Source organism: Idiotropiscis lumnitzeri, chromosome 3, assembly GCF_059441095.1.
Source record: "Idiotropiscis lumnitzeri isolate Australia: NSW breed Sydney's pygmy pipehorse chromosome 3, RoL_Ilum_1.0, whole genome shotgun sequence".
In the NCBI taxonomy this organism is placed as follows: domain Eukaryota; kingdom Metazoa; phylum Chordata; class Actinopteri; order Syngnathiformes; family Syngnathidae; genus Idiotropiscis; species Idiotropiscis lumnitzeri.
In genome coordinates this window covers 15,874,283-15,889,868 of record NC_142393.1, presented here as the reverse complement: position 1 = coordinate 15,889,868, position 15,586 = coordinate 15,874,283, and positions in this window count along the sequence as shown.

The window sequence follows — 15,586 nt, the reverse complement described above, 5'->3', positions numbered from 1 at the left end:
GGAAACGTCAACCAGCTAGCCGCTCGGCTAATTTCCCCGTTAGCATGAAGACCGGGCTTATCAGTGCGCTAACGCGGCTAGCCGGTTAGCAGCAGCCGCTAGCACTGATTGGGAATGCCAGTCGGGAGCGGCGTACTGTCTGGGTGCGAACAGCTCGTTTCACGCCGTTTAACGTCAGCAACACGCTGCAAAGAGCTCACGGCTCTTGTTAAGACAATGTTTTTGTTTTCAACATGTACTAGAACAGCGAGAGTGCAGCACAGAGAGCGCTTCCCATTTGAAATGACCCCGTGCAGTGTGTGCGCGCGCGTGCGTGATTGCGCGCGCGTGTTTCAAGGAGTAGTCGGAGCCCATTGAGCTATTGTCATTACCTCATGGAAATGTTAGCTTCCAAATGCTATCATGCTGCTTTTAGTGTGCCACGCTTGTGTTTATACTCATGCCAAGCTTGTAGTTCAGAGCTGCTTTCTTTACAAGTTTTATGTGCAAAGGTATACAAAAAAGATCATTTGACAGTTGGTAAAACAGGCTGTTTATCTGAGCCATTGATAGTTGGGACATTTGTCTCTTGGCAAACTGTGAAATTGAAAACATCAGAACTTAAGAAGTAAGACTAGAACAGGAATGTTCCTTTCACAAGTTTGTGATGGTTTAGCTTGTATCATCATCAAGGGGAAGCATAGTGGTCTGGTGGATAACACAACTTTTTCACAGTTCTGAAGTTTGGGGTTCGAATCTCTGCCTTGGTCTCCCTGTGTGGAGTTTGCTTGAGCGCCCCATACTTGTGGGAGTTTTCTGGGTACTCCAGCTTCCTTTGCATTCCCCAAAAACATGTTAAGTGAGTCTTCAATGAAATTTCTATTCATGAATTCATATAATCAGGCAGCATGGTGACCTCGTGGTTAGCACACCTGCCTTGAAGTCAGATGGTCAGGGTGAGAAAACCTATTTTCATCCTCTCGTTCCATAAACGTGCATTTTAGGTTAATTGAATATGCTAAATTGTCCAGTGTTGTGCGTGCATGCGTGTGTCTGAGTGAGAGAATGGTTGGTTGTCCATATCTGCCCTAATCAGTCCAGGTTGCTACCCAACTCTTAATATAAATCAGATGGAATAGGTTGAAGCTCATCTGGCGCCTTAATGAGTAAACATTGATAGAAAATGGGTTGGAGGATATATAACCTTGTACGTATTTTTTAATTTGCATGAGTGTAAAGCAGATCAACACTCACATGTACACACACACGCACACGCCCACGCACACTCACACACACGCCGCAGATCTGCTCCCCCTGATTCTTGGAACAATGCCAATGCAACCCCTTTTTAGATACAAACGCTGGGCTCTCAGTGATATTTGGCGACATTGTAAAAGTCAAAAGTATTATCTTGCAGCTGTATGTATTTAGGAGTGTATCATTTAGAAGGATAATAAGGACAAAACAACTACAATGCAAACTGTCAGATCAGATGGGCAAAGTTTTTGTTTTTAAATCAGATATGTGCACAAAAGGCTGCCTCCTGTCTCTTTTAAAAATAAGCAGCTTCAGATGTCTTATCTGCATTTAGCTCGAGGAGAGCATCGGGAATGTTACATTTTAGCCATATCTTGGATAGATTACCAAAGAAGCGCTTCTCTGTGAACACATTGGTCCCTCTGGTTGAATTGTGAGTGGGTCTCATCCAGTGGAGCCTCCATAGTTGAGCACCGTCTGCTCCTGCACACTTGTCAACCCCAGATTTTAAAACCAAATTGCCCGTTTTTATAAGCTGTTTTCGTTCTGGTTAGACATTGCACAAATCTGATCGGCTGGTGCTGCTGCTTCATCTTGTCATTGTCAGTACCGATTTCCTTTGATGTACAATACTGTAAATACCGTGCCTCCAATGAATCAAGTATCAACTCTATAAATGTTTCAAGTTTGGGAATCGATCTTAGTACTATCTCACTAACTCAAACGATACCAATCTCTCTACTAATACTAATACTAATAGTAATACTAATATAATAATAATAAAAATAATAATAGTACTAATACTAATACTAATATAATATAATATAATATAATATTAATGGCTATCTCCTCACTTTCACAGCACAATCTGTATTATTTTTGTTTCCTGTGTGTAGTTTATATTTTGGTTTGGAAGCATCATTCCATGTTGGATCAAGCCTACGCATATTCAGATCAGCGTCTTCAGATTTTGGACTCCACTGCGTTTACTCTAAGTGAATCGGCCAGAGGAATGGCGAGTGTTTTTTTAAAAAATTTTTAATCCCCATGCATTTTGAAAGACTGTAACGCCGTTAAACATTAACGGCCAAATGTGACAATAAACTCAAGCGGGAACAGAGCATGTCTTGCGGCGTGAACAAGAGTCCGATAGCCTGCAGGTGCTAAACTGTGGCTGCACGAGTTTCTACCCGTTGTTGAAACTAGCCAAGAGTCATAATCGGCCGTATTTATTATGCAAGAGTTGATTAATATACACTGTCCCATTTGTACAATATATATTACTGTATTACATGTGTATACATATTATTATAATTATGGAAACCTGATGTGCTAGCGAGAGAAATTCTGAATCATTGAAAGGAATCAATATAGAAAAGATAACGTGAATCCCTGTTTAAAAATGGAGTAAAAAATGTTGACCAGTGTTATTCAAATAATTCTGAGCAGCTCTAAAATGGAAAAATGTGCAGCTGATGGAACCTTTCCTCAGTTGCATGCCCGTGCATCTGCCATTATTTGCTGAAAATCTCAGATTGTCACAGTTTTTGTGTTCAGTCCACAAATAATTTAAGTGTTACGTTGGTGGCATCTGCTGGAATTTCGGTGGTCTTGTTCGGTTTCATACATTGAGTGTTTCCTCGTCTGTCTTTGTGACGTCCTATTTTGTTGGCAGTCCTAAAATGCTTCTCCTCCTCCATGAAAGCACACTGGTTTTCTTCTGATGCGGCCACAAATAACTTGTCTACTTTGATGTTACAATTTGCCTCAACTCTCTAACATTCATTTTGTGTAAAGGGCAAAAGATGAGTTGCAGTTTGTGTAAAGTGCTAGTGTTAATATTTGTTTGACCTTCAGTGAAGCCATTTTGATTAGTGCAAGTTTTTTATTAACGGCGTCTATGCTGGCTAATACTATTGATGAGCCTAATGTGAAGGTGGTTTGTTTACATTAAATAATTTCTCTACTCAATACGTTGTCATGAAATTGAATGATCTGAAAGTCTAAAAGCATTTCTTAGTAAATCACCCCTCTCTTCAACACTAAATTGTTTAACGCTCTTAAACAACCTAGTGTGGACATGTTGTTGGACTGTTTTCCAATCGCCCATACTCGCCAATACATCTCAAGGCACCTGCTCAGGCTTGTTGCGGATCTAAATGGTTAATGTCTGGAGCTGTTAATGAAACAGTTGCGAGAGTCATTTGACAGTCATTTTATAGGTTATTATTCAGAGTTCTATTATGATGTTTTTTTTGTATTACTGCAGTGTCTTTAAGAGGGGGGTGTCCTCATTATCTGACTAGTTTGAGGGTTAAAGGAGGTCAGGGTGTTTTATAGTGTTGCAAATTGAGCTCAAACACAGCAGTGGTAAAAATGACGAGTGACACTCCCCGTTCACCGAATGTTAATGTATCCCAGCGCTTGCAGATTAACCGTAAGAGAAATAGCCTCAGTTATTTCCCTTTAATGGCTAATGTGTGTTAGAGGAACGCCAGCTCCCTGTGAGCGATAATATGTAGGACAGAAAAATGTGAAGGGGAAAAAAAAATCCATTTTCATTACAGTCTGGCACTCAAAGTATTTGTAGGATGATTTGTCATTACACACACTCGGCAATTCAACATTGACACGCTGCGTTCAGATTGCCTCTTGCTGTTTTTCACCCGCATGCCGTCACAGGATATTTTTTTCACTGCCATGAATGGCCAAGATGATTGCCCATTATAATGCCTGGCTGCGGTCTCCGAGCTATGTCAGGCTCTGCACAAGGTGGTGTAATAAAGGCGTTGGTGTGGCGAAGCCTGTATTGTAAAATAGATATTGCACTTTATGCAAGGCTATTGTGTTTCAAAGCAAGGTGCCTAGTTGATATACTGGCTTCTCAGGGTGTTTTGTATACACTTTGAAATTATGCTGGTAGGAGCGTGAAAAGGTTTTCCCGTGAAAAACCAACACAGTCAACCGTCATTCAGAACTGCGTGTGTGTATATATATATATATATATATATATATATATATATACACACACGCAGTATATGTGTGTGTGTGTATATGTATATATATATATGTGTGTATATATATGTATAAGCTTTTTACCTTCTATTCCCGTCAATGGCAGTGAATGAGTTAATTACTATGACTGACAGTTTATTTACTCCAATTAATTGCATGTATAAACTTACAAAATATTTTGACATGCTGTTTGGAGAGCGTTCAGCATGACAACATAATTCGGCCACACAGGTGTGGTGTAAACATAATTATATATGATACTGTCAAGGCACAAACTAAAGTGCAGATTACAACAATAATGCAACCAAATCAGTAGCTTTGCCACTTCCTGCATATGACTTTGTGTTATGAAACTTGATACTGTCTGTAAAGGTGGACGACACTTCTTAATGACTCACTCAATTTATCATATAGACGGGTGAATAAATAAAACATAAAGTATAAAAATGAAAGCTTATCCAAGCGCCACTTAGTAACATAACACATGCTAACAGGTAGGAAAAGTAAGATGATGCCTACTATGGACGTAATAGCTTTGTTTGTTTGGTGACGAATAATCGCCAGGGGGCATTACCATTCAGTGGCGTCTCGTTATTAAACTTCTTTTCATGTCTCTATTGGTTCTGAACATATGGCTGAATTCATCATTTTAAAATGTGAACACTTGATAATGTCGCACCAATGTGTTTTAATTTGTCGCGGCTCAAATAGCTCTGTGCGTGTGCTCAAACCTTTGAGAAACGTCAATCAAATTCAAACCCTTAAAACGGCAGCACTCATCTGACCGCCATCAGACAGACACTTCCACAAACACACGCACACAAGCGCGACATACGACTGCGGCCAAAATATAAAAAAATACACATGTACACGCTAGTGATTAAAAAAAAAAAAAAAAAATCTCACACAAGTCTTTGCGAGGTGAAAAACATCGTACCTCAATGTCTCGTGAGACGGAAACTTCACTGAAAGCTAGCATGGCCCTCCGCACACCGCTCAATGCGTTCAAAGGCGATGGAAGTGGAGAAGTGTGGAAAAAAAAAATAGAGGCCAGTGGACGACTCCCTGCTGCATGTTATGAAGAAAGGTCCAATGTTTTTTAATACTGCATGTTTATTGTTTGTCAGAACTCACTGGTGGCTCACACAAGAAGTGAAGCTCTCTGTTTTTTTTTGTGCCAAGAGCTTGGTAATTGGCTGCAGCAAAAGGCTGGCATGTGTTGTTTTAAGATATTGGACTGACACTCACAAGCCACACTGGCAGATAGGACGCAAGAACAGCAACACTCCTTCCCCGTCACTCCAGCCATCACCGGCAGCCCATTTTCTCCCGACTCATCCCAACAAGTCGGTGGAGGCGAGATACTGGATGTGTTGTGTCTTCTTTGTCAGTTTCCATTCACCTCTCGTAAGAGCTGTCTCATTTCTCAGCCGAGTTTGATTGAGGCCCAGCTTTGCGGTTCCACAGTTGTACCAAAGAAAACCCTTTTTTTTTGTGTTACCAATATGTGTAACCTAGATAGTACAGAATAAACTGATGTTTCTTACACAAACACACACACACTCACACACTCGCTCACACAATGCATTTCAAACAGTTATTTATATGGTAGAAATCTTTTGGAGAGAGAAAGCAAAAGTAAACAACTTAGATAATGTGGTTGCACAAGTTTGCACACCCTTTATTCAACGGTGATATGGCTGTGTTCAGCAGAATAAACCAATCAGACGTTTCAAAAAAAAAAAAAAGAAAAAGGCAAATTGGTAAATTTGTGAAATCGAACATTGAATATGTGGGGGCTCATTGTAGAACAAACTGCTCATGTGAGGCAGCTAGACAGTTCCCACTATAAAACATAAATGGCAATTCTTATTAATTGACCAATCAACAGATATCAATGAGTCTGGTTTTTTTGCATTTTTGCCCCTGCCACTATTTAAAAAAACCTGGCGTAATCATTTTTTGCTGTTTTTAAGCCTCTTAGCCGCATACTGCAGAGATGAGCTGACTTGATTTGTCCTGTGCATATAATTAGCATACAAGAGCGCATTGTGTGAGCAGCATGCCGTAAATCTCTTCCGCTTCATCCACATGAGTGATTTTGAAAAGTAGAAATCAAGCATCAACTAACATTTGCAATCGCAACAGTATCACTACATTGACACAGATTCAACATTTATTGAACGAATTCATGCAGATGACAGACGTTTTTATAAAAAAATCTGTCAAGCAACGGTAAACAGTAGTGCAATTAAACTGCGGTGATGTGGGGGGGGGAGAAAAAAAACAGTCAGCCATTTGCCATCTCAGTCAAGGCAGAAAATGAAATGGTGTAGGATCAGCTGGCTGGCCCCTGAGGAGATGGAGAAAAAGGGCGGGGGGCTGGGATGGGGTAAGACGATGAGGATGAGGAGGAGCGCTTTGCTGTTGTGTGGGTGTCAGTACTTATTAGGTAAGAGATTGCCTCATCTAATGACACGGCATGGTGCTCGCAGTGCAGAAACACAAACAATGCATACCAGTGTTTTACCGCGCACAGCCCCTGCAGCTGCCTGCCTGAAGACGTTTGCATAGACATACTTTCTCTCTCCAATATTTCTACATCTTTTAGGATGAATCCCTTTTCTCCCGCTCTACCAGCGACACACATTTACTCTTTCCGCAAGACAAAAGGCCCCTTTCTCCGCACGTGTTCCTTGCTGTGGCGCAGTTGAAAGATGGAGGTGATTAAAGGCTCGCAGCACAATAGATCGCTGCACTTTTCTCCCTGCTCTCATTGTTTCGATTGACAGCAGCAGTAGTTTTCAGCGGCAATCTATATTGTCACGTCAAGCTACATCACCTGCTCTGTTTGCTGAGCACCAGCACAAGAGGACCTTTTGTCTCTTTGTGTCCCTCCCTGTAAGGTTCCCATTGATATGTTTGAACCCTTATAAACACTAATGTTAACTCTGCCTTGTTTGTGATAATAATCCAGCAATGATCTTGTTTAGTTGAGTGAAAGCATAAGATTTGAATGCCCCCACGATGGCCCATTTGGACCCCGACTTGAAAAATCTCGCTCAGAGGTCTATGATTTTTAGTTCGTTGTCATGTGTGACATCACAAGAGGCTTCATAAAATCGCACAAAACCTGCTGAACGACCACATAAAGCATTATTCCGACTGGCTTCTTAGGAGTTCCTATGTTTTGTGATGCCGCCACAAAAAGTGACTCGCAATGACAACGGTTGAAGAGGAAATTGAACATATTACGATGTCATGACACGTTCATATCTCCGTCCAGGATGTTCAGTACAATACAGCGAATTAAATAAATAGATAAAAGAAGAACAGAATCTACACAGCAAAGTGAGCTACCAATGTACATTCATGATCAAAAATGTGGGTGAGTACACGTTTGATGTTTTTTTTTTAAATTTCTTATTCCAATCCAACTTTATTAATATAATTTAATGACAACACTGTTGGCCAAAGCTGAACTCAGTATAACATGTCAAGGAAGAAAATAAAAACTATGATCGATACAAAACAAAGATAATAACACCAATTTCGAAAATAGTAAAAAAACTAAAATAAAAATCAACCTCTAAAACGGAGTTAAAATCCAAGAGCATCTCATTCCACAATTTTGGGGCAGCAACTGCAAAAGCACAGAGTTTCCTCTTTGTTTTTGGAATGACCAGCAAACACTGACCTGTTGACCCGATTGAACTCCATTTTTACACTTGCAAAACAGTTATCAATGTAATTTATAAATCATTGTTTTATGATGTGTCACATCACCTTTTCTTTTTAACGACACCCAATAAGCGTTTGGGAACTGAAGATGTTGGAGCTTTGTTGTTAGACTGCTTGCTTCCAGTCCGTGGTCTCAATCGTCGTATTTCGCGCTTTATATTGTGCCACACTTTTTCAATGGGAGACAGGTCTGGAATGCAGGCGAGCCAGTCGAGTACTTGCACTCTTCTACTACAAAGCCTCGCTGTTGTAACGCATGCAGAATGTGGCTTGGCATTGTCTTGCTCAAATAACCGGGGACATCCGCGTGAAAGTCGTTACTTGGATGGCAGAATACTCTGTTCCTCCAAAACCTGTATTATGTTGCCTCTACACGTGCAAGTTATTCGTGCTATGGGCTCGAACCCCTCCAACATCGTGTTCACTGGCTTTTCAACTTTGTGCTGATAACAATCCAGATAGTGTTTTCCATGATTTCCCCAAACAATTTGAAATGTGGACTCGTCAGACCACAGCACACTATTCCACTTGAGTCCATCTAAAATGAGCTTGGGTCCAGTGAAGCCAGCCGCGTTTTTTGGGTGTTGTTGATCTGTGGTTTTCGCTTTGTATGGTAGAGCTTTGACTTGCGTTTGTAGTTGTGAAGAATTGTGATATCTGGCAGTCGTTTTCTGAAGTGTTCCTGAGCCCACGTGGCAATATTGTGTTGCCTGAGGGATCGAAGGTCACAGGCCTTTAATATTGTTTTATGGTGAATTTAGCCCAATCCTTGCTTGTGAACCAGAGGTTTATGAAACAACTAATCAATTATGAAATTAATTGACAACTATTTTGATAAATGAATAAAGGATTTATTTATAGCCATTGTTTACCTTAAAATTGTCTCAACAGTAATTATTCTGTGATTACTGTATTCCTTCAATGCAAGCAGACTGATTTTCTTTTTCATTTAGTTCAAATAACATTTGCAAGAATCTACTTTTACTTTGGAAAACAATCAGTGAATCGGTAACGGAATCGGCTTCAAAAAGGTTAAGTAAAAACACTTCACAAAACAATACAGTACCAACTAAACAATAATTGGTTAATAAACAGTAATCGTGGGGAAAATGGTTTTACAATATACTTGTATATTATATATCGTTATACAAAATAAAATGTTTAAAACCTCAATGATAGAAACATTTTCGGTCATAGCCCTCAACTGAGTCCTTGACACCCTCCTTCCTGTTTTCAGTTAACCTGTTCAGTTGTGGCATCTTTTTTTTCTTTTGATAATTCCACAACGTCTTTTGTTGCCCCAAACTGACCTTTTTTGCAACTTTTTGCTGGCATGAATTTCAATGCGAGTGAATATCACCCCCCCCCCTGCCCCCCAAAAAACAAAACAAAACCATGACTTTCATTGGTTTGTCCATTAAATATCTTGCCTTTGTAGTGTATCCAAGTGAATATGGGTTGAAAGGATTTGCAAATGATGGAATTCTGTTTTTATTTTTGTGTTAAACATTGTTGCAACTTCACTGGAATTGTAGTTTGTGTAGGCAATTATAAACATTTTCAGGGTGTTTCAATACTGTTTTGCTATGTGTGCCGGAACTTGGTCCCTATTCCTCAAGAATAGCAGGGCTTCACTCTATGAACAAATCAGTAGTATGTAGTTTTATTTTTATTTTTTCACTGGTGGTTTTACAGCTGTCTGTTGCCAGAGTGGATATCGCATCTCCTGCTGCGTTGTGACTTTGCAGAAGGCCCAGTGTGCTTGCAGAGCGGCAGACCTCAGACTTAGGATTTAATGGAGACAGCACGCAAGCCAATGCTGAGTTCAGGGCTTATGCAGCTCTAAGAAAATAACAACCCAGCGCCCCTCGCCCCGCCGCCTGCACCAGGGCAGTGTCCACAGTCCTCTTCATGGGTTGCCTCGGGGATGCTCTGTCCTTGCTCACACCTTTGCAGACTAGAAGCACCTATTGAGTGAAACGAGCCTCCGGTTTAGTATGCTGGTACTTAAGGCTGGATCGACTAGGTTTAAGGATGGTCATGTTGTCTCCGCTTCGCACTTCCAGCAGCCGTCACAGAGAAAATGAGTTCTGAGGATTGGCTTTAGATTTGCCACTGTAGCACTTCCACCCCGGCAACCATCAGGGGAGAGAGAAAGAGAGAGAGCGTATGAACAGTGAAGCACAGCAGTGCTATCTAATAGATCAATTTGTAATAAATCTGTTGCCTCAAGCTGTTGTTCAGTCCAACTCACTATAAGGTGTCTGCATTTCTCTGGCAACAAAATGTTTGTCAGATCGGACGTTTGGAGCGCCGACAGCTCAGTTCATCTTTTCTTTTTTTTTCCCCCTGTGTGTGAAATTAACGTATGTTGAACACATTGCTGCTCTCACATCAGTGCATTGAGTTCGACAAATCACCCCCCCCCCACCCGCCCCCCAACCCACCGCACCCAAAAAACGTCGAGGTGTGGTTATAACCAATCAATGTGATTGAGCGCTGAAATGAAGAAGTTACGCTGCTCTCACATTAAATCTCCCCATTATCCAATATGATCCATTAATCACGATGATCGAGCTATTGATTAAGCTCTCAGCCAAGGTTGCTTAATGTATTTGCCAAGAGTCATACCACAATATAAGGATCTGTTGTACTTGGTGCTCCCCCCCCCCCCTCTCTCTGAAAATTAAGCGAGTCCAATTGGAAGGGCTCTATTATGATGACAACGGTTTGATCATTGCAGGTAACAAAAGAACGGGCCTCTCGTGGGATCCCACTGCTCCTCCTCCACTAGCAGCCATATGGACCGTACTAATTGTGTTTTACGCCAGCCATTTTCACCCATCCATCAGGGACTTGTGGGAGTGCTGTAGCTATAATGTCACCAGCAGTGGGCTGGCCTCGTGAAAGAAACATTAGCAAGCAAGATGAGGAGACAGGAAGGCAATACACTGCACGTATTGATTGAACTATGGAGCGGTGCCTTTTTAAATCTGCGATTTGTATTGTATGCGTTTCCCCCCTTAATCGGAGCACAACCTTCACTGCTGATACAATCTCATTCCAGGCGTCAGGCCAGCATATGCGTGCACGGGTACAGCTAATAAGAGGACTTCTCTTGTGATCCCCCCCCTATTGCCACACATTTTCTCCCATTAATTTGCATTTTGTTCATTCATATTCCGGCGAATGCCGCGTCTAGCCAGTTCCTCTGCTGAGACAACAGTGCTCATCTATTTTGTTTAGTGACAGCCGAATTGCTGAAGTAATGGTGTGGAATGTAAATGTGACATTCTCAGTATTTGCCGAGCCCTCCAGGGTGGCGATTGGTCTCAAAGTGTTTGAAGCGCTAAGTGTGACTGTGGCAAATCAGTGTACATTTTAATGTGTTTATAATATGCAATCATTAAAGGGCACCTTTATGGAAATGAGATCCTCAGGAAGAGGCGTGCTGGTGATAGAGACTGGTTTAAGAAAAAAAAAAAAAAAGATAAAAGGGAGCGCTTGTTACATTGTGTCCTTCTTAACGAGTTTCTAGTAATTATTGAAATGTATGTTTTCTGCAGAGCTGTAAATCTGCAGGATATTTCCTGTTAATAAAGCCACAGCAGCAGCCCAGGCGTTCGGCTGGGAAATAAAAAGCAATGAAGCCTCCAACATCCTCTCCCCAGCCCCAGAAGGAAGTGGCACAAGCCCTAATTAACTGAGAGGATGAGCGGCTCGGCTCTTGCTAATGAAGACGCTCCTGTAGCCGCATGATTCCAGCGCCGTCTATCTGGCTTTGGCTTGCCTCAGGTATTTTCTAGTCTCTCCCCACCCTCTTGTGTTATGTGTGAAGTCGTAGATGTGACCAGTGCACTGATGCACTGAGAGAGGCTCTTCTGTTGCCAGGAGCCGTCTTGGAGTCTTACACAGGAAATCGGTGAGCTAGATGATGGTTATTGTAGCTTATGTATATTGCTGCAAGAGAGGGAGTGGGAGAGACAACATTGATCTCTTGTCATTGATTCCATAGATCCTCTTTAAAATGACAATAAACATGTTCCGAGTGTCACCTTGGAGCACACCTTCTTCAAATCAGCGGAGTAGCAAATTACTCCTGTCACCATCAGCCGCCCCAAAGCTCTCGCGGCGTCGTGTGATCATCCGCTGAGTTGAAAGTCAGGTTAAATCTCGCTTTGCTCGCTTTTGTTTGGGCTTCTGTCAGTGCCGCCACATTGCGAGTCTTTGAAGCACATCATGTTGGTTTTGTAGTGCTGCCTAGATGGAAGCCAAAGCGCTATGAATTTATAGCGCAACAAAGTAGCTGTAATATGATCCGATGTACCTCTTGTACTGAAGGCACATGTTGTTGCGGAGGAGTGGGTCATGATTGATTGTTGGAAACCAGAGCTCGCCTCAGCTCCCACACACTGTTTACCTGTAAGCTTTCCTACATTGTTTTTTTTCCCCTGCACGGCCGCGATATTCTCTTCTTGTCGCCTTTTCCCCCTCTTTGTTGTCGCAGGCAGCCCAAAAGCCCCTGGGGACAAACGGACAAATAGAAGACAGCAAAAGGTGAAGCTCTTCATTTTTATCCCTCACTAGCTCTCAGCCAGACATGTTTCCAGGCACTCCAAAGAAAGCAAATGTAGGATTCACACTCACTTAGCTTGAGGCGAAGCACACCAGGAGGCTCATCGTCTCATTTGGCCGTCTTGTCAAATGTAGAAAATTTGAAGTGCTGGATGGGAATGCGGGAGTACGGCCTCGAATGTCGTTAGATTATGTATACGGACAAATAATTTCGCCGTAATAGTGCCGAGTGATATTACGTTATGTATCTTAGGTCAATATAGATTGTCGTACCATATAACCTTCTATTGTTCATATTAGGGTTTTTCGATATTGTTACGAGTATGGTACTCAAATCTTGAGTACTCATCGATACCAAGTAACCGATACCACGAGTGCTTTTGATGCATAAAATGTCTACTAAACTAATGTTAAATAGTTTGAAAGAAGTCAAAAGGAAGAACAGTGACTCTGCAATTGAGAATTTAAAGTTCAAATTGGAACACAAACCTCTCAGACTTATTTAGGATTAATCCCTCATAAATTACCAAACGAGTAAAATAAAACTGGAAAGTCCTTGAGTCTTTTTTCAAAATAAATTAAAGTGCAAAAGAATACAGGTTCAACTGTTAATGTTTAACTTGGAAAATAGGGCTGACAGATGCTGACCGATTTTATCACACGTATTTCTTCTAAGTTGATCATAATATGCATTTTTTAACCTATTCAAAATAAGGAAAAATATTAAACGTTTTAAAAATAAAATACAAGCATTCAGAAGAAAAATAAAATTTTTCACCAAAAATGGGCAGCAGGTGAATTATAGCACTCTATGAAATACACAAAAGTAAAAGTGCTACGTTTCCTCTGCTGCATTCAGCTGGAAAAATCGATCTTATTTATGCTCTGAATAATAACAACATTGTATTTTTCTCAGTCAACGGATGCAGGTAAAGGAATAAGTAAGTTATATGCAACAAATACCTTAATGGAGGAAAGCGTGCCTCCCAAATTGAGTTAGAAAATGAATGCATATATTTTGCTAACAATGCACTAATAATGCACTTCAAGCATTAATATGAAGCATACATATAGTTATAGAAATAACGGGATGCGAAGACGGACACAGATGGAATTTAAATCTCAACCATGCAGAAATTGATTTACATATACTTACCAAAATTGCATCTTAATGGACATTTGAGAGGTTGACAGGAATGCCTTGGAAATACCTTGAAATATGGCCAGTGTTGGCCCGATACAGATATTTGGTCTCGGTACTCGCCTATCATCATTTTAAGGGTATTGGGTTAACGCTCTTGCTAAGCTAATGTAGTGCCTGAGATAGTAACACCACAGCAGTTACTTTTTTATTTCGGCATCCTTTTGCTTCATTTTCCAGACCTGACTAATTGTTTTCTGCTTAATCCAAGAGTTGGGTCAAGCATGGCCATGCCTGAAATGTGTTGTTCAAGAGGCACCTGGTATGTTATGATGGTCACTTGTGAGCCGAATAAATTATACATTAATTATCATAAGTAAGATGAGTTATTATTTTAAAATTGTAAGTCATTCAAATCAATTAGGTAAATGCCTTGAGGCACATTTTTCTTTCATTTGATAAGAATAAAATAGGTACATGCATATTAAATATATACTCTCAATATCGCAATATTCCTATCCAGTGCGTGAATTTGCACTTGTTGCGACGCAAACAAACTAGACCAGGTTGCCTATGGGTGCATTTAGTTACATGACATTATGCCTCAATTCTAATAGTTGCTAGTTCAGCAAAGCTAAATACCCAATGCAGTCGTCTTCTGTTGCTTAGAAACGTATTTGCAAGAGTTAATTAATAGCATGTTGACATGGCTCATAGAAATCTGCATACCTTTTTCTTTTGCCCATTTCTCCTCCTCTTTTCTTCTTTTGCACTTTTTCCTCTCTCTCTCTCACTCTTTCTCTATATATGTATGTATATATATATATATATATATATATATATTTATTTATTTATTTATTTATTTATTTTTTTTATTGCAACGGTAGACATTTTTTTTTAACAGTCAGAACCGAAAGTTGAGTGTGCAGCCCAATTAAACCTCATCACATTAAATGCACATGACACATAAAAGAAGATCAAGTGCCTTCAGCTTGCTGATTTGAAGTATGCTCATGTCAACATAAACGCAGTGGAGAGTTCATCAAATGTAATCACATACTGACTTGCTTACTTTGCTAGTCTGCCTGCAAACTTGGCCAGGGTGTGGCGTGAACACTGCACTTCATTTCTAAAAGCTCATTATATGCCTCTAACCGAACTTGATTAAATGCTTGCCTCGTTTGAAACCGTTCCAACGGGACCGCCCCGCAGGGTTCCTCTCGATCAGGTCTTGATTTTATAAATGATTGGCAGCTGCTGTGGTGCTCAATTTAGGGTGAAGCCTTTGCAGATTTCACACGTGCGATTGAGCTCTCACAAAGCGCTGTTGCAGGTTGAAGACACAAAGCAAACAATCTGATCATTATGAAGCCAGTGATAGCTCGCTATCTGCAAGAGATGGTGTCTCAATCCAATAAAAAGCAAAAGTAAGTCTTGTGACAGCAGTTTAAATTTCAGTCCTCAATGTGCTTGGTCACAGAGGATGAGATTTCCCCAGCAATGGTCACAGGCCCCTCCCCTGAGAACCAAGCAGACCTGCTTCTTCCGCCCGCCCTGTTACACTCTGTATTTAACACTCCAGCGTTTCCATTAGCAAACTGAGAGCTTGTGAAAAATTGAACATAAAACAAGACTGCTTTTGACTCTTCCCAAGAGTTTCATTTGTCTTGCCCCTGCTGCTGTAAAAAAGATGACAAGCGGCGCAGAAAACAAAAACGGACATGTCCTCTATATTTCTGTCTCTTCTCTCTGATGGCTTCAGTCTACCTTTCGAGTGCGACTGCTTCCATTACAGCGGCCTCATCCGCCTTGTACTTTCTGTTGCGGAGAGATAAAAATGCAAGCCTTTCTTTGGCAGTTTATTGTAGATAAATAAAT